This window comes from Silurus aristotelis (assembly GCF_946808225.1).
Source record: "Silurus aristotelis genome assembly, chromosome: 2".
Taxonomy (NCBI): Eukaryota; Metazoa; Chordata; class Actinopteri; order Siluriformes; family Siluridae; genus Silurus; species Silurus aristotelis.
This window is the reverse complement of record NC_139575.1, coordinates 23,872,694-23,895,435: the sequence shown is the minus strand read 5'-3', so window position 1 is coordinate 23,895,435 and position 22,742 is coordinate 23,872,694. Positions and strand designations below refer to the sequence as shown.

The 22,742-nt window shown below is 38.1% G+C and overlaps 2 protein-coding genes across 6 annotated transcripts in view; both read right to left on the bottom strand.

Moving 5' to 3' along the window:
• Positions 1-22,742, bottom strand: part of LOC310720344 (uncharacterized protein) — a 388,245-nt gene that overhangs the window by 284,227 nt on the left and 81,276 nt on the right. The gene's annotated exons all lie outside the window — the stretch shown is intronic.
• The window catches only part of cdh22 (cadherin 22), a 246,472-nt gene that overhangs the window by 179,016 nt on the left and 44,714 nt on the right, over positions 1-22,742 (bottom strand). Inside the window, exons 1-3 of one of the 5 annotated variants that reach the window (XM_083529725.1) lie at positions 10,504-10,633; positions 7,973-8,119; positions 2,514-2,604 (exon numbers count right to left, since the gene is read on the bottom strand). The exons of 2 other annotated variants lie outside the window; for them this stretch is intronic. The gene's annotated coding sequence lies outside the window, so the exon portion shown is untranslated. Of the gene's footprint in view, positions 1-2,513; positions 2,605-7,972; positions 8,120-10,503; positions 10,634-15,395; positions 15,411-22,742 lie in introns of those variants that run through there. 2 more of the 5 variants (XM_083529724.1, XM_083529727.1) reach the window with 2 other exon arrangements.

Genomic DNA, 22,742 nt, shown 5'->3' with positions numbered 1-22,742 from the left:
TTGTTTGTTTGGGATTAAAGCATGCTCAATCGGCTCGAGAGAGAGAGAGAGAGAGAGAGAGAGAGAGAGAGAGAGACGACTGTCCGTGCTGTATCCGTATGGCTATTAGCATGCTCCGCTTCCGGAGATCTCTCTTCGAGGAGAGTGATCTCTCTAGCAGCTTAGGCCCTGCTCTCGCCGAGGCGAAGCGAAGCGGCGCTAGCAGGCTAAACTAGCAGAAGGCATGGAGAAGGATGAATCCTCTCCAACCTCCCCAGCTGGGCTGAGCTCCCGTTCCCCGGGGAAAGCTCTCGCTGCGGCGGGCCTTTCATCCGGTGCGTGTGACGCGGAACTCTGGATCTCTTTCTCCTCGGAGGAAGAGTTTTCGGATGCTAGCGAGCCCACAGACTCCTCACAGCCTGTGCTGGAGATAGTGATGCGGGGTGTCGCTAAGCTAGAAATATCTTAGCCTGACGAGAAACGGAAGCCTAACGTTTTTTTCCCGACCTACATAGGTGTCTAGGTCTTGGGAGACCCCATATGTGCCCCGTACCCTTCCCCTGCATTTGCTATATGCAAATATAGTAGGGTTTGAGGAGTAATGGGGAGATCTCCTATGGGGAGATGCCCAGGGTTGAAGAGACCCTAGCTGGCTATCTCTCCTCAGGTGTTGCATCACTGAAGGCATGGAGCTGCCTACTAAGCCATTAAGAGCCACTTTTCGTGCAGCATTTCAGCGGTACTTTCCCTGTCACTCACGGGGCTGCTCGACAGGCGCAGCCCAGCACTGCACAGCTGGGCGGCATGAAGCCCGATCAGACTTCCAGGCAGAGAGGGAGGCCAGGCTGTTACCTCTGCCACAAGAGTGCTTCAGAGTGCAGCCTCCCCTCCCGCGGGCTTCCTCCATTTTCGCCGGAAAGATCGCTGCGGATTTGTTGTGCTGGCGGCTCTAACTGAGCCCCCCTTCGAGCACTTGGCCGACGTTGCCCTTAGGTCTCTGACGGTTAAGACCGCCTTTCTCCTGGCAATATCCTCCCTTAAGAGGGTCAGGGACCTACAGGCTCTATCTGTGGCCCCGTCTCTCCAGGAGTTTGCCCCTGGCATGGCCAGTGCTATTCTTTACCCTAAACCGGGGTATGTTCCTAAGGTGCCTGCGGCTCCCTCGCGACCTGTCATTTTGCAGGCATTCTGCCCTTCTCCTTTCCTAGCCCCTAACCAGAAAAAGCAAAATCGACTGTGTCCAGTTTCTTCCCACTCTTTTCAGAGCCTCTACGACCTGGTCCGCTGGAGTGTCCCTCGAGGACATTTGTAACGCCGCTGACCTTTGTCACGTTCTCCCTGCTCCTCTGTCCTGCATGCAGGTTGTGCTCAGACACACTAGGCAGGGACTGGTCAGTATGACATGATTGAACACCCGTTCCCAAAGCATTTTCGACGCAGCTCAAGTTCCTGAAAGGGAACATCACTAGGTTACGTAGGTAACCCTAGTTCCCTGAGGGAGCGCAAGCTGCGTCAATGTGCCATACTCCCTGCATCCCTGCAGTGCTTAACTTCTCCTTTCCAGAAGCTGATGTCACTCCCATCATGCTCCCATTTTGTAGTTTCCTGGTTTGCGTGACGTCGCCCGCCAATGACGTCACGACTGCCTATTGGCCAGATTTTACACGTGATTCAGAGCATGAACAATGCGAGGTGTCCTGAATTTCACATGTTTAATTAATCAGATAAATTAGCTTGTGAAATTATAGGTACTGTGGTTGGCAAGGTCCAGCTTAATATTACAAGTGCTAAATATAAATTAATATTAAGCACTTGAAGTCTTTATCTTATAGCATATAGTTCTATGAGCTATTTGTTAGATAAAGTGAAACTAATAGCAAATGGTATGTAGTTACATGAGTTACTGCTAGTTTTCCCCTAAATTCTTTACAGAAATTAATCATGTTCCAATCCACACTATCAAATAAAACAAAAAAAATCAAACATCAAACTTAACGTTATTTTGTTTAACACCTTGCCAGCAGAGCAGAACTTCTGGTCAGCATGTCCTATACGAGCCAGAAATCCCTCTGCCGTGTTAGTTATGTCCCTGTCTGGTCCATTTCACACTGATTTGTGTGTGTTGTGTGTGTGTGTGTGTGTGTGTGTGTGTGTGTGTGTGTGTGTGTACGATACTCTCTGTGTACTGCATCAAAAAGAGTCACTCTCTGTGCTGCTCTGTCTTGTTACATTAATCTTTACTGGGTCAAGGTGAAGCACATTACAACAGTGGCCGTTTACCCAATGAGCATGTCTAAAGGTTTGTCAGGGCACTAATGCAATTTAAGACGCCTTCTTACTGAGCTCCACATCAGCGGAGACGCCCTCAAAAAAAATTTACGGCGACAGCTTCGGCACCTCATGGCTCCTGCAGGGATTAGACAACCCAGCCACCTTAACAAAGGCATTAGCTTTCCAGGCACAAGCAATTAACAAAGCACTAACACTGACGTGCAGGGACACAAAAAGCACAGATTAGCAGGATCAGCGCTCACCTGTTTTTCGTACACTCGTAAGGATGGTCAGATCTCTCCACGAGGTCAGACCCTGAGAACTGCCATGCAACTTCATGAGGCCAGACTGAGGCTTGAAATGCAATGCAACAAAACAATTAACTTTTCAATCTGAGTAGAGAATCTCTTTAATCTGAGCAGAGAAAGCCATTTGTTCAGCTGCCCTCTCACCCATCATTGAGCCCCCCTCTTTCCCTCTTGGGGATATGGCTGGGTCATGGAAAGATGACTTTGAAGTTCCCTGAATTCCAGCTACTATAGTTGCATACTGTAATAATGACTTTTTAAGAATGTATGAATTTTACCTTTACATGGTATTATTTTAAAGGTTTCAGTGCGATTGGAAATATGATCTCAGTCCCATATCAGTAGATCAGACTAAAAATGAAGATCTCGGGTTTGGGAAAAATTTCTTCCTACTGATGTGACGGTTGTCCCGGAGATGATCTTTATTAGTTGTTGGTTTTTACCCTATGTTGTATTTGGTTTTGGATCAGCTCCTGTCCCAACTGATGGAGCATAGGGCACATCGTCTGGGACCTTCTGATTTCTAACTATCGATGACATAGCATGTCATAACAAAGTGGCTAAATGAAGTACTCTTTATGCATGAGCAAGCATTGAGCGGCCTACTTAAAGAACATTAGTTTACGGTTATATCTTCTGACTAAGATTCAGAAGAAATACAAACAATAAGGTGATCAGCTTTAATTAGATATATTCAAGTTAAATCTTTATTACAAATTTAAGTCAGATTCGAGTTCAGAAATAAGTAACAAATTTCAAACCAATTTTAATAATCTTTTACAACAGCGTGTAGCCCACGGCAGTGGATTCCGTCGTTGGGCCATTGGGTGAGTTACCCTACACTCACACAAGTTTTAGGCCACTCTAACTGGCATTATGCATTAAACCACGTAACTGACGTTAGATAAGCCGACATGGCACATGTCCCATTTACTATTTCATTTAAGGTATAATAATGCTCTAAATATTTAAGAAATTATGAGTTACACTAGTATGTGGGTGTATGTTAATGATATTGCAAGACTGGCTAGCTTTTTAATATCAAAATAACATAAATCACTCTGTTTGTAATTGATGTTACCCAGCACCAAGGCCCCTGTTGGGGTAACAGGTAAATGGAAAGGAAAATGAGAGCAATAGAGGGGGAGAGAGAAAAAGAGAGACTATATTGGTGCTCATGTGTTGAATGAGCAAGCAAGCCTGGTCTATTGATCAAAGTGCAAAATAAAGAATACTATCCACCCCACTGTGAGCCTCATTATTACTCTTGCTGGGGCACAACTAAAGAAACACTGCTTTGAAAACAAGTTAGAGCTAAATAATGCACCAATGCATTAAACACGGCTCTAACTATTGCACTGTAAACTGTGATTGACTCTCGAGCAGGTGTTCAAACCAATTAGCCCAGGTACAAGCAAACATTGTTTATAAAATACACATTGGTTGAATTATGGTCTTTCGTGTGCTGCATTTAATTTCAAGATTTCTTCTTCGTCTTTTTCTCTCTCTTCTTGACCGAACACAGTGGATTAAAAGTGGATTTGGAAAATTAACCATATTATTTATTTATTTGTTTATTTATTTTATTTGGGGTTTTTTTAACAACAAAATATTATACTGTAAGAGCACAGAGCATTGCTACCTCACAATTCCAGTGTCTCTCAATATTGTACATTTTTATATCCCACATTCTCTACACGTATTGTGCCTTACACACATCTTGCACTAATATAACCTCTCAAAAATTAGTTCATATATATATATTCTTATATTTATTTTCAGTGTACTTGCTTACCAGCGTCTGCACATTTTTACTCTGTCCAGAGCCTTTATATTCATGTGTTGTACTAACTCAGCAGCTCATGCACAGTTTTATTTGCCATATCCTTTATATTCATTTGCTGTACATTTATCCACATATATTACATGCTGTACCTACTATATATTTGCATATTTATCTGCACTTGTCAATTTGGACAATTTCTATTATTTGCACTTCTGGCAGATGCTAAACTGCAATTCGTTGCTGTGTACCTGTACTATGCAATGACAATAAAATTGTATCTATTTAATCTATTTATGTCCTGAATGGAGTTTTCCATGTTCTCTGTGTCTGCTTGTAGATTACTGAAAAAGCACTTACTGAAAATACTAAAAATAAATGAATGTATATTAAAAGTTTAAACAGCCTGATAGAGGAATAAACATGTGGAGCGCTTTAACTCGAATCAAAAGCCAGAAGATTAGACACTTAGATTGGAGCCTAGAAACTGTGAGAAATTAACCCAGAAGTTGGCGAAGTAAAATGCCTAAAACAAATTGCATTTACCTCAATCTCACTCTCTCTCTGTAGTGGTGCATTGGAACACAAATCTCACGGATCAAATTACGTTTTTTTGAGTCACGAATGGGATAATTTTTCTGCTCAGCAAACAAAAAAGGGAGGACAAATATAATTTGCAAGGAAATGCTCCCATACATGCGATTTGAACGATTCGGGAAGCTTTTCAAGTTCTTCTGCTTCTCCGCTAGCCATTTTTGTTTCACTTGTCCTGTTCATGTGAACACATGGTTGTTTTGTGTAGTTACGAAATTAGCAACAACGGCAGAAAAAAAAACCTGTCTCACTGTGCGATCATTAAAAAAATAAGATTCATCCGCAAGTTTAAAATTTTTTTTTGCAATTAATAGGGATGGATGACATGGGAAAATCACACCAGTAAATAAATAAAGGAATATATGGTCGGTCAGATTTCTGAGAACACACAACCAATATTTTCTTACCAAAAAGTGAATTAATTGTTAATTATTTATTATTATTACAAAAATTAAGCAAGCTTCTAGTTGCTAGCTCTATATATATATATATATATATATATATATATATATATATATATATATATATATATACAGTGAGGAAAATAAGTATTTGAACACCCTGCTATTTTGCAAGTTCTCCAACTTAGAAATCATGGAGGGGTCTGAAATTGTCATCAAAGGTGCATGTCCACTGTGAGAGACATAATCTAAAAAAAAAAATCCAGAAATCACAATATATGATTTTTTTAACAATTTATTTGTATGATACAGCTGCAAATAAGTATTTGAACACCTGAGAAAGTCAATGTTATATTTGGTACAGTAGCCTTTGTCTGCTATTACAGAGGTCAAACATTTCCTGTCGTTTTTCCGGGATTTTGGCCCACTCCTCCACACAGATATTCTCTAGATCAGTCAGGTTTCAGGCCTGTCGCTGAGAAACACGGAGTTTGAGCTACCTCCAAAGATTCTCTATTGGGTTTGGATCTGGAGACTGGCTAGGACATGCCAGAACCTTGATATGCTTCTTACAGAGCCACTCCTTGGTTATGCTGGCTGTGTGCTTTGAGTCATTGTCATGTTGGAAGACCCAGCCTAGACCCATCTTCAATGGTTTAAATATGGGAAGGCGGTTGTTCTTGCAAAATCTTGCAATACATGGCCCCGGTCATCCTCTCCTTAATACAGTGGAGTTGCCCTGTCCCATGTGCAAAAAAACACCCCCAAAGCATGATGCTACCACCCCCATGCTTCACAGTAGGGATGTGTTCTTGGGATGGTACTTATCATTCTTCTTCCTCCAAACACGTTTAGTGGAATTATGACCCAAAAGTTCTATTTTGGTCTCATCTGACCACATGACTTTCTCCCATGACTCCTCTGGATCATCCAAATGGTCATTGGCAAACTTAAGACGTGCCTGGACATGTGCTGGTTTAGACAGGGGAACCTTCCGTGCCATGCATGATTTCAAACCATGACGTTTTAGTGTATTACCAACAGTAACCTTGGAAACGGTGGTCCCAGCTCTTTTCAGGTCATTGACCAGCTTCTCCCTTGTAGTTCTGGGCTGATTTCTCACCTTCCTTAGGATCATTGAGACCCCACGAGGTGAGATCTTGCATGGAGCCCCAGTCGGAAGGCGATTGACAGTCATGTTTAGCTTCTTCCTTTTTCCAATGATTGCTCCAACAGTGGACCTTTTTTTACCAAGCTGCTTGGCAATTTCCCTGTAGCCCTTTCCAGCCTTGTGGAGGTGTACAATTTTGTCTCTAGTGCCTTTTGACAGCTCTTTGGTCTTGGCCATGTTAGTAGTTGGATTCTTACTGATTATATGGGGTGGACAGGTGTCTTTATGCAGCTAACGACCTCAAACAGGTGCATTTAGTTTAGGATAATAAATGTAGTGGAGGTGGACATTTTAAAGGCAGACTAACAGGTCTTTGAGGGTCAGAATTCTAGCTGATAGACAGGTGTTCAAATACTTATTTGCAGCTGTATCATACAAATAAATAGTTTAAAAATCATATATTGTGATTTCTGGATTTTTTTCTTTAGATTATGTCTCTTACAGTGGACATGCACCTACGATGACAATTTCAGACCCCTCCATGATTTCTAAGTGGGAGAACTTGCAAAATAGCAGGGTGTTCAAATACTTATTTTCCTCACTGTATATATAGTGAATTTGATCAACCCATGAAACGATTAAGAAAGAAAACATTCATGAAATCTTGCAAAAACATCCGGCTTGAATACCAAGAATTAACCACAATTACCACATGCGGTAGAATATTACAGCAGCAGTGTGGCTGTTACACCAGCAGCCCATTTGCTCCTCAAATCCAGTGAAAGCACAGGGTTTGACTCAGGATTTTGAAATTCAATCACGTGGTACGCAGTTAAATTAGGTAAATTCGATGAGCTTTTTCAGTGCAGAAAAGGCAGAACTAAATGTTATAGCACAGATAATGCAGTCAGCACAAGATCAAGTAGAGATTGGTTAAGAGTGCAAAAACAGGCACCACCCAAAGAAAAAAAAAAACTACCAGAATTATGTATGTATATTTGCTGAATATGGGTTAGACAAGCTTAAAAGCAAACTAACTAACTACAAACAATTCTTTGGAGCAGCCACATATAGAACTAAGAGCAAACAATTCAGAGACAGGAATGCAAAATAAGGACAAGCAAAAGAAAGAATTAAAGACAATAAATAACATTCACTATAAGAAAAATCCAAAAGCAGGGTGATTTGAACTAAGGGTGATTTAAACTAATGTTTTCTCATTGGTTTTTCTCAGCCTGTGCCGCCTTTATTCGGAAGAATAGCTCTGGCTTTAGGATTGGCAGCGTCAGTCTCAGTCCAGTAAAAGAACAGCAAATATACAGTGCAGAACCCTTACCAATGAACCCATGTGGGCAGTAGTGTGTTCTGTATATATTAATAAATATTTTAGTAAGCTCCCTCCCTAACAAGAAAGAGCAGCACTTTTTTTTAATGAATCTATAAATTATTTTGCCCATTGCCCCATTCCCAATATTGCATAGAAGCAACCTTATAGTAGAGGGGGAAAAGCCAGCACATGCCTCACCCTGTGCAGATGGAGTCACGTATTCTCGGTATTGTGGTCCTGCTGAGCACCTCAGCCTATGTGATGGAGATTTGCTGTGTCATTCCACAGGAATGGGCGAATTGTTTTGCTCTTTTTTCCTGTTTACTTTCCCCCGTTTGGAGAAGTCTTAAACAAGCAAAAGTTAAAGCATTATAAAGTTGCAGAAGTACAAGAAATAGTAAAGCAGAAAAGAACAATCCCACTCCTTCTCCTAGTGAAAATGTTTTTACAAACCTAACAAACTCATTTCAGCATCGCACTCTTTTCACACAATCTTTCACACCAAAGATTTCACCAAATCTTTTCGCATGCTTGCCGCTAATGTCTTCATGAATGCTGTGCAGATCTAGGTGGGTTTCAACAAGCATTGGAAAAATAGATGTAGGAAGTATTGTTTGAGTATTGTACTATAGTGAAAACTGGGGGGGGGGGGGAATAATTAACGACCACATTATTTAAATGCATTAAATGTGTGACTGGGACATTTACACTTTCGTTTCTTTTCGAGATTAAGTACAACCTATTAAAATACACCACTATACAAACCCTTTCATTTATTTTTTTTTTAATGATCTTCACAAAAGCTGTTCCTTTGCTCTCCAGCACTGCTCATTAATGACACGTTCAAACAGCACCAGTAAATTGCTGTCATTAACCAGCCTGCATCTCCTGCTGGATTTATACTGAACATGAAAACTCCATTCACACAAACACTTTGTTTCACTCTTCGGTTATTTGAATTTTTTTAATGCTAATTGTGATGAAAGTAGTGTCTTCACTCATTTCTTTTACCAAGCTGCTCAGGCCAATCGTAAACTAAATGACTGATCCTTACAGTTAAAATTCTCAAGACAGCTCTATACTAGGTGCCAGGGTAAACCTACATTATTCATATTATTCTTCCTTACCTGATTTCCCATATCCTGTCATCCAATAGTGTTTTTCCAGAATGAAGATAGAAATGGGAATCTACTATGTTATATTTATAACTTCTAGTATGCCTCAATCAGCTGGTAAGGATGCTCACTACAATTGGGACAGTGATGACCCAATTTTCGGTGACATGACTCATTGTAAAACATCACCACTGGCCTCTCTCATCAACAGTCAAGATGGCCTTTCTAATTTCCTAATCTATCACTGAAAAAGCCCAAAACATAAAAAATGGAAATTTAAAATATATCATCTCAGACTATGTAATAGTTTTAATAAAATGCATTTCTGTCCTGGCAATTCAAGCAGGATTGTAATTCTAACTATGGATCATTTAACACTTAAAAGCCATTAGACTCCAACTAACAGTATATAAAATGTCAAAAAAATAAATACAATGATAACAAGATAACAAGCCATTTCCAGAAAAGGATCATAGTCTGCATGGATGCTCACTGTTTTTTGCAGTGCATTGAGTTTTTATAGGGAGTAACATTCCACTGCACCGACTACTGAACTAAAGAACTGATTAAGATGCAGCTAAACAGCTGGTATTTTAACCTTTTTAACCCATCTTAATAAGGACACCAAACATTCTGGAGGTGTTTGTGGGTACTGCAACAGCACTCTTTCCAGAGAGCATTCTGGGGCACAGGTTATTGCAAAAGCCTAATTCTTTTGTAATGAGCACACACAGAGATATTATTCGACATGCTCGTTTCACAGGTCCTAATGCATTCTGTTAAGGATATTATTTAAACACCACACAGAGAGTGTGAAACATGCAGTGGCGGTATGCTGTGCGAAAACCACCTTGCCTTCTGTTGAGCTGTAGGAGATGTGTAGACGATTTATGACATTTATTTAATGAATAGGCCATTTTTGTTTTTAAAAGTTTCCATCAAATATTATTCTAAATTTTTGTGTGTGTTTATATGGCTCAAAGTACGTCAGGTTATATTCTGAATAATACCACGGTAAAAGGTGTGAAATTGATTCATCAGTCAATTAGTCATGACTAGTCAAGCCAGTCATGCTATACTCAGCTCTTTACATGCCATGAAATCCGTACTACAATTATTTGAAGGAATCGGATATCGGTGTTTGATCATTTAAATACATTCATAAACCCAATAATGTTTAAGGAAAACAAATGAGAAAAAATCAATTGTTGATTTTACCCAAAGTAAAAAGAAAGCCATTTCAGAATTCTGCCTGTGTTAAAGGGGGATTGAATAACAAATGTTTAGCTACATATGTAGGAAATGGTTTGGACATGTGCAGAGGAGGATGGAGAAATCAGGAAGGAGGAAAAGAGGAAGGCCAAGGAGGAGGTTTATGGATGTAATGAGGGAAGACATGCAGGTAGTTGGTTTAAAAGAGGCAGATGTAGAAGACTGGGGGGTATGGAGACAGATGATCTGCTGTGGCGACCCCTAATGGGAGCAGTCGAAAGAAGCAGAAGCTACACATCTTGGAACAAGTCAATATTACTACTGGTACACAGATTAAAATGTTTTTGAAGCAGTGAAGGTTATAATTAAAATCCTTTGCATTCAAAAATAAAAAATGTTTACCTTCTTTTTTTTTTATTGTGCTTGGGAAGTGGTACTGTAGCTCAGTGGTTAAGCTGAACTAAGTTAAACTTCTGATCGGAAGGTTGTGAGTTGAAAATCCCAGCACCACCAAGTTGCCACTGCTGGACCCCTGAGCGAACCAAAGTTGTATAAAAAAATAAGACAAGTATAAGTTGCTCTGGATAATAATATCTGCCGAAAACCAGAAATGTAAATTGCAAGTTTAATGTATACTAAAATGATGGATTTATTACAGCTTTTTTATTTAAATTTGTGTGTGTGCTTCATGCTATGAGAATACAGACAGATGCAAGTACAGATAAAAACATCCTTTGTTAAATCCAAGACAGGGAAATCTAAAACATGATGCACACTCAGTCTGAAAATGGAACAGGGTCAGGCAATCTTTAAACTACGGTAACAACACTAGACTAAACTATAAACATAAAGGTGGAACACAGAAACAGGACAGAAGCAATATCACAATTCAAAACAAAATATCACAATCAAAAAAACAGCTTGGCATGAGTACAGCAACTATGCAATTACTTTACAGGTTGTGAATGCAACAAATATTTTTATAAAAGATTTTTTTTTAAGTGTATGGGGACTTCAAATGTAGCTTTTTTTTTTTTTTATTTGCCATTGAAACAGAACAAATACATTTTTAGTGAACGCTAGTTTAGTTTTAAATACATCGTCCAATAGTTAATTTCCATTAGACTGTCAGATATACAGTAATAAAGGTAGTCCTCGAGTTACGACGGTTCGATTTCCGAATTTTTGATCCTACAATGACGATAGTGAAACTGCAAAATGAAAAATATTTTAAGTTTTGCACAGCAGGAAAACAAAGTTTCTGCGGTACAATACTTTGGGAAAATGCCAGGACTTACGCATCTCCAGCCTTGTGAGTCAGGTAACAAAACTACTGCCTACTCTACTGTATGTCACGGTTATAATAGAATCAGCTCTTAGCTATATCACTTTGTCATATCTCTGAGCCCTCACACCTGCCCTGTGTTAACCTTAATAAGACCTGCTGCTTACTTCCTGGTTTCTGTATGTCTGAATGTAAAGATTTTTTCTTTAACAATGTATAACAGGAATAATAATCCCAGTAATTTTAGTTTAAGAAATATAAGAACGTATAAAATATGTGTATGTGTTTTTTGTTGTTTGTTACATTTACACTTTCTTATATTTGCTTAAATGGAACAATACTTCACAAACCTTTACGGTCATTTACCTAACTATATGTTGTCATGCCGAAAACACTGCAATTCAATACACAACCTTTCTTTATCACAGTGAAACCCAATTACCACATAGGTGTCATGGTTTAAGCACTTTCAAGTGTTCACACCAAGCTATAAAGCATTTCAGTTTACTGTAAATACAGGGATGAAGCCGAGTAGCATGTTTAGTGAACTGAATAACTGCCAAGCAAAAGAGCCAGAGGGAGAGGAAGAGGAAGAGAGGATGCTACCAGGGTGATCAAGAAGCAATACAAGACAGCTTATCACCAAAGAGATACGTGCAGCATTTATTGATAAGCCAGACACAACTGTCTTCTTTGTAACATATAATTCATGACTAGTGGAAAAGTTGCTTCGTGTCTGTCTTTCATTTACACTTGTCTATTTCAGTATATCATAGTGTTCATGTAGGTGGGCAATGAATATAGTGTAGTACAGAGTAAAATATCTAGGCACAAACAAACATATTAAACGCATATAAATTTCTTTCTCTCATTCCTATAATATATATGTATGTATATGTCGTATTGGAACAGGTTTGGGGCTCCTAGTTCAAATAAAGGGAAAATTCTATGCTACCACATCCTATACAATTGTGTCAATTGTGTGCCCCTGACTTTGTGGTAACGGTTTGGGAAACAATACTTACTGATGGAAAGGTGTCCCAATGTGTTTGTTTCTAACCTGTAATAAATAAATTAAGAGAGAAAGAAAGAGAGAGAGAGAGAGAGAGAGAGAGAGAGAGGGGGGGGGGCATATAATTATATTCCATTCTCTACCTCCAACCTTTTGAAAACAATACAGAACTCTGTATAGTCTCTGCAACACCAAGTTCGCCAAGTGCTATCCGATCAACACGGCTGCTCACAGCATGATCAGTAAAGTAGCACTTCTTTGCTGTAAAATCATTATGCTATATATAAGTACTTGCTTTAGATCAATCAACATACATATATATTAACTTGTTAAATCAATAACACTTGATACTGTTTGCTGTTTCGAGGAGGTAACTGTGCATCACACATCACACATTATCTCGCTTGTTGCCAACTAGAGACGAACATGGGGGCGTTTAAAGCGTTTTTTTTCCCCACTTTGTATTTTGAATGCACAGAGGTCAAAAATGTTCTGACAAGTTCTGACATCCCACTTTTAAGAACATTCACCGGACTGATGTCTTTTGTGCATGTGTGTGTATGAGTGGTGTAACATTATGTAAGCAAAAGTTTTCAAAGAGCTATCAATATATGAGTATATTTAAAAAAAGAACGACAATGACCTGTACCAGTGTTCAACACTAGACAGTGAGAGCAACATTATACAGCAGATCTCGACTCATAAATTTATAAACTGACTCGAAAAGTTCAGCTGTTTCCATTAAATATTAAGCAAAATGAATTTATACTCAACAAGGCAGAGGGTAGACCATGTAGGTCACGACGGAGTTTGAACTGTCAGCTGCTACTAGACACTAGATCCTTGAATGAGACCAGAGCGATGTGTTTTTAGCACCAACATTCACTCCTGTGCTCCCTAAGCAGTTGTCTCGACTGCAATACAGTAAAAAGTGAATGTGGCTCAGTTTAGTACTGATGCATTTGTGGCCGAGACTGTAGAAGATGCAATATGAATGTTATGAATGTTTAAGCTTAGGCTTGACTGTGGAAGGATAAAATTACAGACATCATATAAACAGAAATATCTTTCAGCCCAAGGTCTAGGTAGTGTGCATGTGAACATGAATTCATTTCTAGCAAAGCAAAAATGTAAGCATGTGCATAAAAAGGAATACAAATATTTATATAGGAATAATAATTTGAAGATGGTTTTTGCATTTTTTCTTACTTACACAAAAGCTTGACTTTATGTTTGGCAAAAAGCCATCATAGTACTCATTTTATGAGAACATTATTGCCACAATAAAACACTTTTGCTGATTAATGTTATAATTTGTATTCAAATATGATAAAAAAAAAAACAGACAGTAACATGTTGAGAATCACATTTTGTCAAAGCCTCAGTAAAGTCATATTACTCTGTGCCAAATTCGTTATATTTACCATTACTTTTATGTATTCCCTCCTCATTTTCCTTCTCCATTAATGCATATGGAACAATATGAATGATAAACAAAACAATGGGAACCCAAGTTCCCCCACCCCCCACCCCGAAAAAAAAAAAAACATTATTATGCACATCAACAAAGCAAGACCATTTCTGAGCATAAAAAGCACAAGTGTTGTCTTAGAGCTACTCGTATGTTTTGTTTGGGAGACAACATAAGCCTTGAGGCATTTCCCATGTATCTTCACTTTGCTGCTATAATCAGTTTGGCTCAGTCTTTTCCGCATCCTGGCTATAATTCAAAACAGTGAGATGTATGTCGAGGCAGACGTCCTACATATACCTTGTGCACTTAAAAATGCTTTTCTCTCTGGAACAAAACAGCACGCTTGATTTAAAGTTAAGTACAAGTTTAGATTTAGAATTTTTCATAAAAGTTTCATGGAAATCTGGTTGATAAAAAGATTTCACTGGAACCTTCAGACCTAAATTGGATTAGGATCCATGGTACTAGACCTGGAGGGGAATTCTGAAATATGCCAGAACAACTCCAAGAACATGGTTGGCAATGATCACTTGTTTAAATATTTGGCATTAAGAAAAAGAAAGGATTCTGGTAATTTTCTTAAATCTTTTTGGTTAGTTGCCAATCCCTATGTACCCAGGCCAACCAGGCATACACAACAGCTACAAAAGGTTAACATGCTAACATGCTTCCTCTGCGATATTAGATGATTTCAAACTGCTAAACACACTGGAAGGAAAGTGCTAACTGTTCTATTCCAGATAAGCAAAATTATAGATACCTACGATTAGTTTGTGTATCTTTGATTTACAAGTGGAGTAAAGCCATTCTTTTATTTTAATGGGGGAACATTGGCCATGCTATTACATGCTATTATCAAGATTCAAACTGATGATCCCTGGAACATTTTTCTGTTTACTTGCTGATCTCCTGATGACAGGGCTAAAGCTTTTCTATTGTACCACTTAGGAAGCAAGTGACCATGCTATTGAAGTGCTTGTCATAAATATAACTTTGGACAGGCAAAGGAACACTATTTCATTAATATATACTGTTGAAACAGTGTACAAGCACAGGAAATTTTCTCTCATCACAATACAAGCACTTTCAAGATACTTACATTTTCATGGCTTGCATTCATCTTGGACATAATGCTAATAAAGACATGCTATGCTGACATTATTTAATAGCTATATATGTTTAAATGTATTTCGAGAATATTAGTCATTGGCCAGTATAAACATATATATAATTTTTGCATTACCAGAGCAACATATGAACAGCCTATGAGAGACTGTGGAAGGACAGCACTCGCTACCACTATCACAAAATATTTTGAGGTATTTTTTTTATCCTGCCAGAACAATTCCTGACCCATGTACAATCTGTCAATCCACAAGGGTGCTGTTCGGGAGGCTTGTGATGGCCTAGACCTTACTAAGACACTTGTTTTTTTCACTCATCTTTAGCATTTACACAGGATCCCTGGGACTCAAATAGATTTCTAACATGAACTCCCAAATGCAAAAGTGTGTGTGCATTACCTTTAATCACTGTTATCGACCTCTAAAGATGATTTTCCCGGATTGATGAACAGACCCTTGTGTGGCATATAGGTGTGTGCGTTTGTTTTTGTGTGTGCAAGTTGAAAGAAAAAGGCGCATTCATCTCCATTAAATCACTCAGGCTGCCGTCTCTCGATATCGCCGACAGATGACTGACAACAGAAAATTAAAGGCAAACACAACACAGAATAAATCACTACGTCGTCCGTAGTGTCACAGGCATCTGCTGAAGTGTGCGGCTGAAGTCAACCTTGCAGCCCGAAGACCCGAGCCGTGTAGCCACACATCCATAGCCTTTATTTATATATGTCATAAAACAGACAGGTCAGGGGGTAAAAAATAAAAATCACAAGAAAACACACCCACAGCTCTTGCCCACAGACTCAAAACTCGATAAAATCTTTTGCATCCTTCTTTGCGTAGGAGGTGAGCGTGGGCCTTTCACTATTTCATTGCTTCAATTAATGCCTGCTCTCCCGTAATTAACAGTTGTTTTGTCTACAGATCAATGAAAAGTAATTCACTGAAAGTCCCTTCATTTTTTTTTTGTTGTTTATTTTGGCCACCATAAACCCCTGGCAAATTTCTTTAATGATATAAATGTCTTTAATGATATTTTGTAGCTACAAAAAAAAAGAAAAAAAAACTGCTTGTGCAGAATACAATTCTGAATATAAGCAAAAAATTTTATAGATCATAGAAAACAAAGAGACAAAGAGAGACATAATACAGTTACTATGACATTAATAACTGCAGGACAGTCCCTTTATAATACATAAACACACTCTGCTGTCCATCAGCTTTAAAAGAGCAGCCGAATGAAGGGGATTGTGGTACTATACCTAGAATATTAACACGCTTTTGTTTAGACATACATACAGTACCTTATACATAGAAGCTCTAATTTATGGATGTTCTTGGACTGACAAAGAATATTTTATGCATGAGCAAGCAACGAACAGTAAATACAACTGTCAACACCTAAGCTGCCAAGGACGGTTCATAAATATAAGCTAAGCACTGGGTATAAAAATGTTTTGTTTTTTTTTTACTTTGTAATCTCTAGCCTCCTTGACAAGTATCCTTGAACAACACTAACATTGGATGATCAATGTCAAAGGAAAGATCATGATCTTAGAAGTGTACTAAGATTGCTTTTTTCAAAAGAATTAAGGAAACATTCAGTCATTACAGTTTAAGCCGTCTGTCCAATAAGGAAGCATAAATAATTATGAATTATTTCCACCAGCTTTGGTCCAAATGACAGTAATAACTGGTGCACTGGAGAGGGAAGACAACGAGACAAAAAGCAAGTGTTTTTTAGGTGGTGGCCACTAACAATTGCATTCTCATTATCACTCCTGACTGATTCGTCTCTAGTTTTATGTTTTAGGATCCTTGTCACTCCCTGTAGCATGAGGCAGTACCTGCTCCCTGATCAGGTTGCACAGGTAGTCCAGCTCCTCCAGATGGCAAATCTTTGCATGTCAAGAAAGTAGGCTGTTACATGAGAAGCGCTGGACAGTGGCATAATCTATGTACCGTAATTTCCGGACTATAAAGCGCACCCTTATATAAGCCGCTTTGACAAAGATTTTTAGTTTAACATAAACCTGTCTATAAGCCGCTGTCTACACTGAAACTAATAAACTTTACACAGGCTTTAACGAAAGACACTACATGCAATATGTTCGCTTCTATTAGGAGCATATTTTGGGAATACAGCATGTATTGTGGAGACCGAGAATTATGTCCTTTTTATTTATTGATGCTCATTTCTAAGTTTGTTTGACTAACCCATAACGCTGTTGCCAAGAAAAATAAAAAAGCACGAGTTTTGGAAACCAGTCTGTGCTTATATGATTTCTGTTGCAACTGAAGTTTTAGTGAGCTCTCCCTTCACCCAGACTCAACGCGTTACAAAGGCTTGTATCTAAACAGTAGCCTACCAAGTAAGACATTGTTCACTGTCTTCCTCCTTCATTTTACAACTACAGTGGTACCTTGACCTTCTAGTGCATTAATGTACGAGTTTTCCGACATACGAGCGGTCACTCTGTCGATTTTTTTGTTTTATTACGTGAGCAAAAGATTTAGGTACAAGCTCGAGATGCCGCTGCTAGATGGCGTAGCGAAGCCAGAAAGCAAAGACTGTGACGAAAATTAAAATAAACTAAGAAGACGTTTAGGGATACGTAGGGTACAGGAGTGATAGTAAAAAACTAGTTTTCCCTCCGCCTCCGCTTATCGCCTCTACCCCCCCTCCACACAAACACACACACACACACACACACACACACACACACACACACACACACACACACACACACACACCCCACCAGCGCTTTCGTTAGCTCAAGATGTCTCATCTCCAATTAAAATACACTGAATAAAACCTTTTATATCTTTACATACTCTTTCTATTATGTTTCTATACAAGATTTGTTTTTTAGAAATTAATTTTCCAATTTAATAACTTGAAACCATTTGGTGCCATTTTGAGGGTTGGAACGGATTAATGTCATTTTGATTGCGCTATTATGTGTTTTGTGTATTTGTCCCACACTGTCATGTGTTGTCAGTTTGCACTGTCTTTTGTCTTTGCACTTTATGTGGTAGAACAACTTACTTTAGTCATTTGCTCTGTGACCTGTTATGTAGCTCTATGTTGTGTGATGTAGCTCTTTGTTGTTTTATGTATGCACCAGGGTTTTGCAGAAAAAACATGTCTCATTTCACTGTGTACTGTGCCAGCTATATATGGTTGAAATGACAATAACAGGTTCCTGACTCTTGATGTTTCTGCCCAACTGTCATTAACAGACTCAATGAAAGTAAAAGCATGAGGATCCGACATACTCAAGTGGGAACTGTGTTTACAGTCCAGCACCGTGCAGCTCAATTCGCATTTGCCAAAAAACATCAGAATTGGCACGTCCACCACTGGCACCCAGTTCTTTTCACAGTGGAAGTTTTTAGTAAAAGAGTCCAGAAATGCTGTGGGGAATGTTTTGCTTCCTGCAACATCATCCAGCATGACCAGTGTGGCAAAAGGTCGGGGGTTTGGTCTGGGAAGGAAAATCTTTCGAGTGTTTCATTGACCTTCTTGTAATTATTGCTGTTATGTATGAAACTGGGATAAAGTCATCAGAGTGACTGTCAGACCTTACAGTTGGTGTGTTTACATGGAGCACTGTAATCGGTTTAAAAGTCCAATTTGAATGAAAATACTCCATATAAAAAACTCAATCGGAATAAAAATGCCCAAACCAAATGAAATTATTATAATAATCGTTTTAAGAGGGGTGGGATAAACCTTTCTATAAACCGAACAAAATAATTTTTTTTCCATATAAACGAGTTAAACCGATTACTACGTCATCATGTTGAGGTCAGGGGTCTAACTAATTTTGAAAATTAATTCAGTTCCCAAACATATACAAACTTCTCAAGTAATATAATTCATCGCAATGCTGAACAGGCAGTTACTAAAGATTCCGTAAATGCATGCATAATGCCGCACATTCATGGCAATGATGTTGACTTGCTTTGGGGCAAAAGCTTCATAAATATCCGCTTGCTCAAGCTAGCACAAGTAAAAGTAAAGTAAAAAATCTCACGCTCACGCAACTGTTTATTGTGTCCTGTCGAATCCCAGCGCTGATGCAAATCCCTAATAGCAATACACACTTCTTAACTTCAATCATATATCCTCAATCCCTACTTTCTTTGTTAATATATATTTTGTTTAGTGTATCAATTCATATCAGTGTCTCTTCCAGTCAGCATTGTGCATCCTGCTGTAAAGCATGCATGATCTAAATGAGTAAAATCTCTCTTCTGTGTCAGCTATTGTATCAATTCTTGTGTCACTATGCACTGAATTTTGCTTGTGGCCCTGTTGGGAATTTTCCTCCTTAAATTACAGCCCCTTTGTGTTATTATATCTAATTCAGAATTGGAACGTCATCTTTTATATGCCTGCCGAACAATTTTTCAAAACCAATTTACAAACATTCCGTCTGGTTCAGGCCTGCAATTGGATTCCCTGATGTACCATTTGGGAGCCTTTTAGCTCCCTGCACTGTTCTTGTGTTTTAATGTTTACATCGTAAACTACTGTAAATCCCCCCCCCCCCTTTTTTTTTTGTTAAACTGCTCTGCATAAGCTTTCAATCCTGGGCTTCATGTCAAAGAGCTTTATATTGTGTAATTATCGTATGAAATTGCATCCGCACCAAAGAAAAGACAAAAAGCTGCAGTTGCTGTACACAAAGGTAAGGAGATGAATCCTGTTGACCTGAACTGTATTTCACAAATGCTACAAAAAAAGCATAATGATCATCATTACCTGGTAAAGAAAGCTAATTTAATGGCACATGAAAAACTTATTGTAAATCCCAGCGTCAGGGGAATGGATTGCCTCAAAGCTTAAGGTGGGTAATATATGAGGTTTTTTTGTTCTTTTAGGGATAATAATTGCTATTGTGTAAAGTGCCAGATGCCAGGTCAAGTACTTATTTAATATGCTATGTTAACGTCTGAACCTCACTAAGTATGTATTGTAATGACCGTCACATCCAATTTGGATCTAGTTAAAGCAATAACACACTATTAGCGCTTAATCTGAATAGGAGAGCTGCATGCGAGGAGAGAAAAGAAGAGATCTATTTTTTCAACTATAGTTCATATAATGTGATGATATGACTCAATTCTTATTATAAATAATGACAGACACAATGACATGTAAAACAACAGATTATTTTATAAGAATGACACATAAAACTAACTAACATTAGTTATGATGAGCCCAAAAGTTATGCAACCTTTGGTTTTTTCTTGATTTTATTGTTAGTTTTGTGTAGTTTTGTGTTTCATCTTTCTTTTAATTTACGTTGTCTTATGTAGCTCTTTGATCTTGTGGGAACGTTGATTTGTTTCACTGTGTTTCACTTAAATTGACAATAAAAGCCGACTTGACTTGATTTGACTATTGAACCCTGGTGGATATGACAGGAAGTTTGCTTTGCCACTCTTACCACTGGCTTGCTTATAAAAAATTAATAAATGAAGACTCATTTATGATGCTAAAATGTATATAAAGTACATAATCTATTTATTTCTGCTTTGGGACATCCATTGTTATACAAATTACATTGAATTGAACTGATTGTGTTCATCTTCGCTCACAAATGTGCCTGGAGAACACAATATGACTCAACATTGTTTTTTAAATTGGTATAATAATAATAATAATAATAATAATAATAATAATAATAATAATAATAATAATAATAATAATAATAATAATTGACGAATGTTGACATGTGGACAGGAAAGCACACTGCCTCGTCGAACCCAGCATCAGCTACCTTGAACCTATACTGATGATCTAGAAGAATGTATTTTTGTATTGTTAAGCAAAAATATCTCTCTGTTGCACATAAAAGCACTATAATAATAACAATATTAATAGCAATAATATTATTATTGTTATTATTATAGTGCTTTTATGTGCAACAGAGTGATATTTTTGCTCAACAATACAAAAATACATTCTTCTACATCATCAGTGTTTCACAACATTCCCCTTCCCTGTACATAATACACATATTTTCTGCTGGAAAATACTTTTTAACTAAGTGTGGATTCGAGTATGAGTTGTGTTCGCATTCACATGAATTGCAGCCCAGTATAAGACAAGGTAGATCAGGATAGGTTCAAGGTAGTCCCGGGTTCGATGAGGCAGTATGCTTTCCTGTCCACAACTTTTTCATTCGTCAATTTCTCGAGTGGACATTCAGGATTTTAAACATATCCATTAAGTTTTAAATTTTTTAAAGGGTAAAAGAGCTTAAGGTGACATATACATTACAGCACAGGGATCTTCGTAGATCTTTGCAGATCCCAGCAATGTTAAGAAGCTAGGGTCAGACAGGATACAGTGCCCATGGAGCATAGAGGGTTAAGGGCCATGTTCAAGCCCCAAGAGTGGCAGCTTGAACATATTGGGGTTTGATCCCCTGACCTTCTGATCAGTTATCACTGAGCTACTACTTCCCTATGGAAATGACAGTTTTCGTTATTTACTGATGGAAATCCAAGGAGATAACCAGTTCCTGAAGTGATCAAAGACGCCTAGGTTGCACCAACAACCATTCCACATTAAATAGGACTTAAATAATAGATAGATAGATAGATAGATAGATAGATAGATAGATAGATAGATAGATAGATAGATAGATAGATAGATAGATAGATAGATAGATAGATAGATAGATAGATAGATAGATAGATAGATAGATAGATAGATGTGGGGAAGATAGTAGACTGTTGGGAAATAATAATAATTTCGATAATAATTATTATAGTTCAAAAGCTGCACATGTATACTGTACAATTTATCCAGCGATATAAAAAAAATTGCTTTTAAATACTAGACAAGCAACCATGTGAGGTCGCATCTGATCCCATCCTAGCAGTGATACATAACAAAAAATAAATAAATAAATATAAATTCTGTGCAAATCTTATCTACAGCAAAAAAAATATAAATGCATGTTTTTTTGTTTTTTTATCCTATTTTGTTATATTGTCTCATTACATTACAGTGGTCAGGACAAAAAAACAACAACGAATGAACAAAATAAAATAACCCTTATGTCAAGATGTAGTGTTGCTAGGAGCCATCACATTATCAATGTGCAATCCATCTTAGCAAACTGACAGATGGTGCAAGCAAATTTCCATGCATAATCTTTAAGCATAATCTTTAAGCAGGACAGTATATACCATATTATATTAAAAAATCAGCTTTATTGGCAGACATATTAAGCCATATTAATGGGGTTAGGGCCATAATCCCCTTTGCGTCAGCAGAATTTGGTCTTGTGCTTAGTCTGAAATGTGTGTATGCTGTGCACACATAATGACAGAAGATATAGCTATAGCAACAATGGGATTTTCCAGCGGTAAGCCACTCAGCCCTCTGCCCCATCTATCTATCCCCTGACTTGCTTCATTATGGTAATCAGCATTTTGAGCACCTTGTGCTTATTAAAGCATCAGAAATTAGTTTAATAAAGAACTTAACTTTATCCTACACATATGGCATACTCTGTTTTCTTTCATTGTGTTGTTTTGTTTAGTTTTTTTTTCTCTCACAAGATCTGATCCATTGTAGAATTAATGCATGCAGTCGCTTAAATCATGCAGCTCATGCATATTAATCCTCAACTATAATTTAAATGCTCGATTGCAAATGACAGTTTGTGGTTCAATATTTAATTGTGGCATTAATAAGATGCGTTCGCTGTTGCCGGGGAA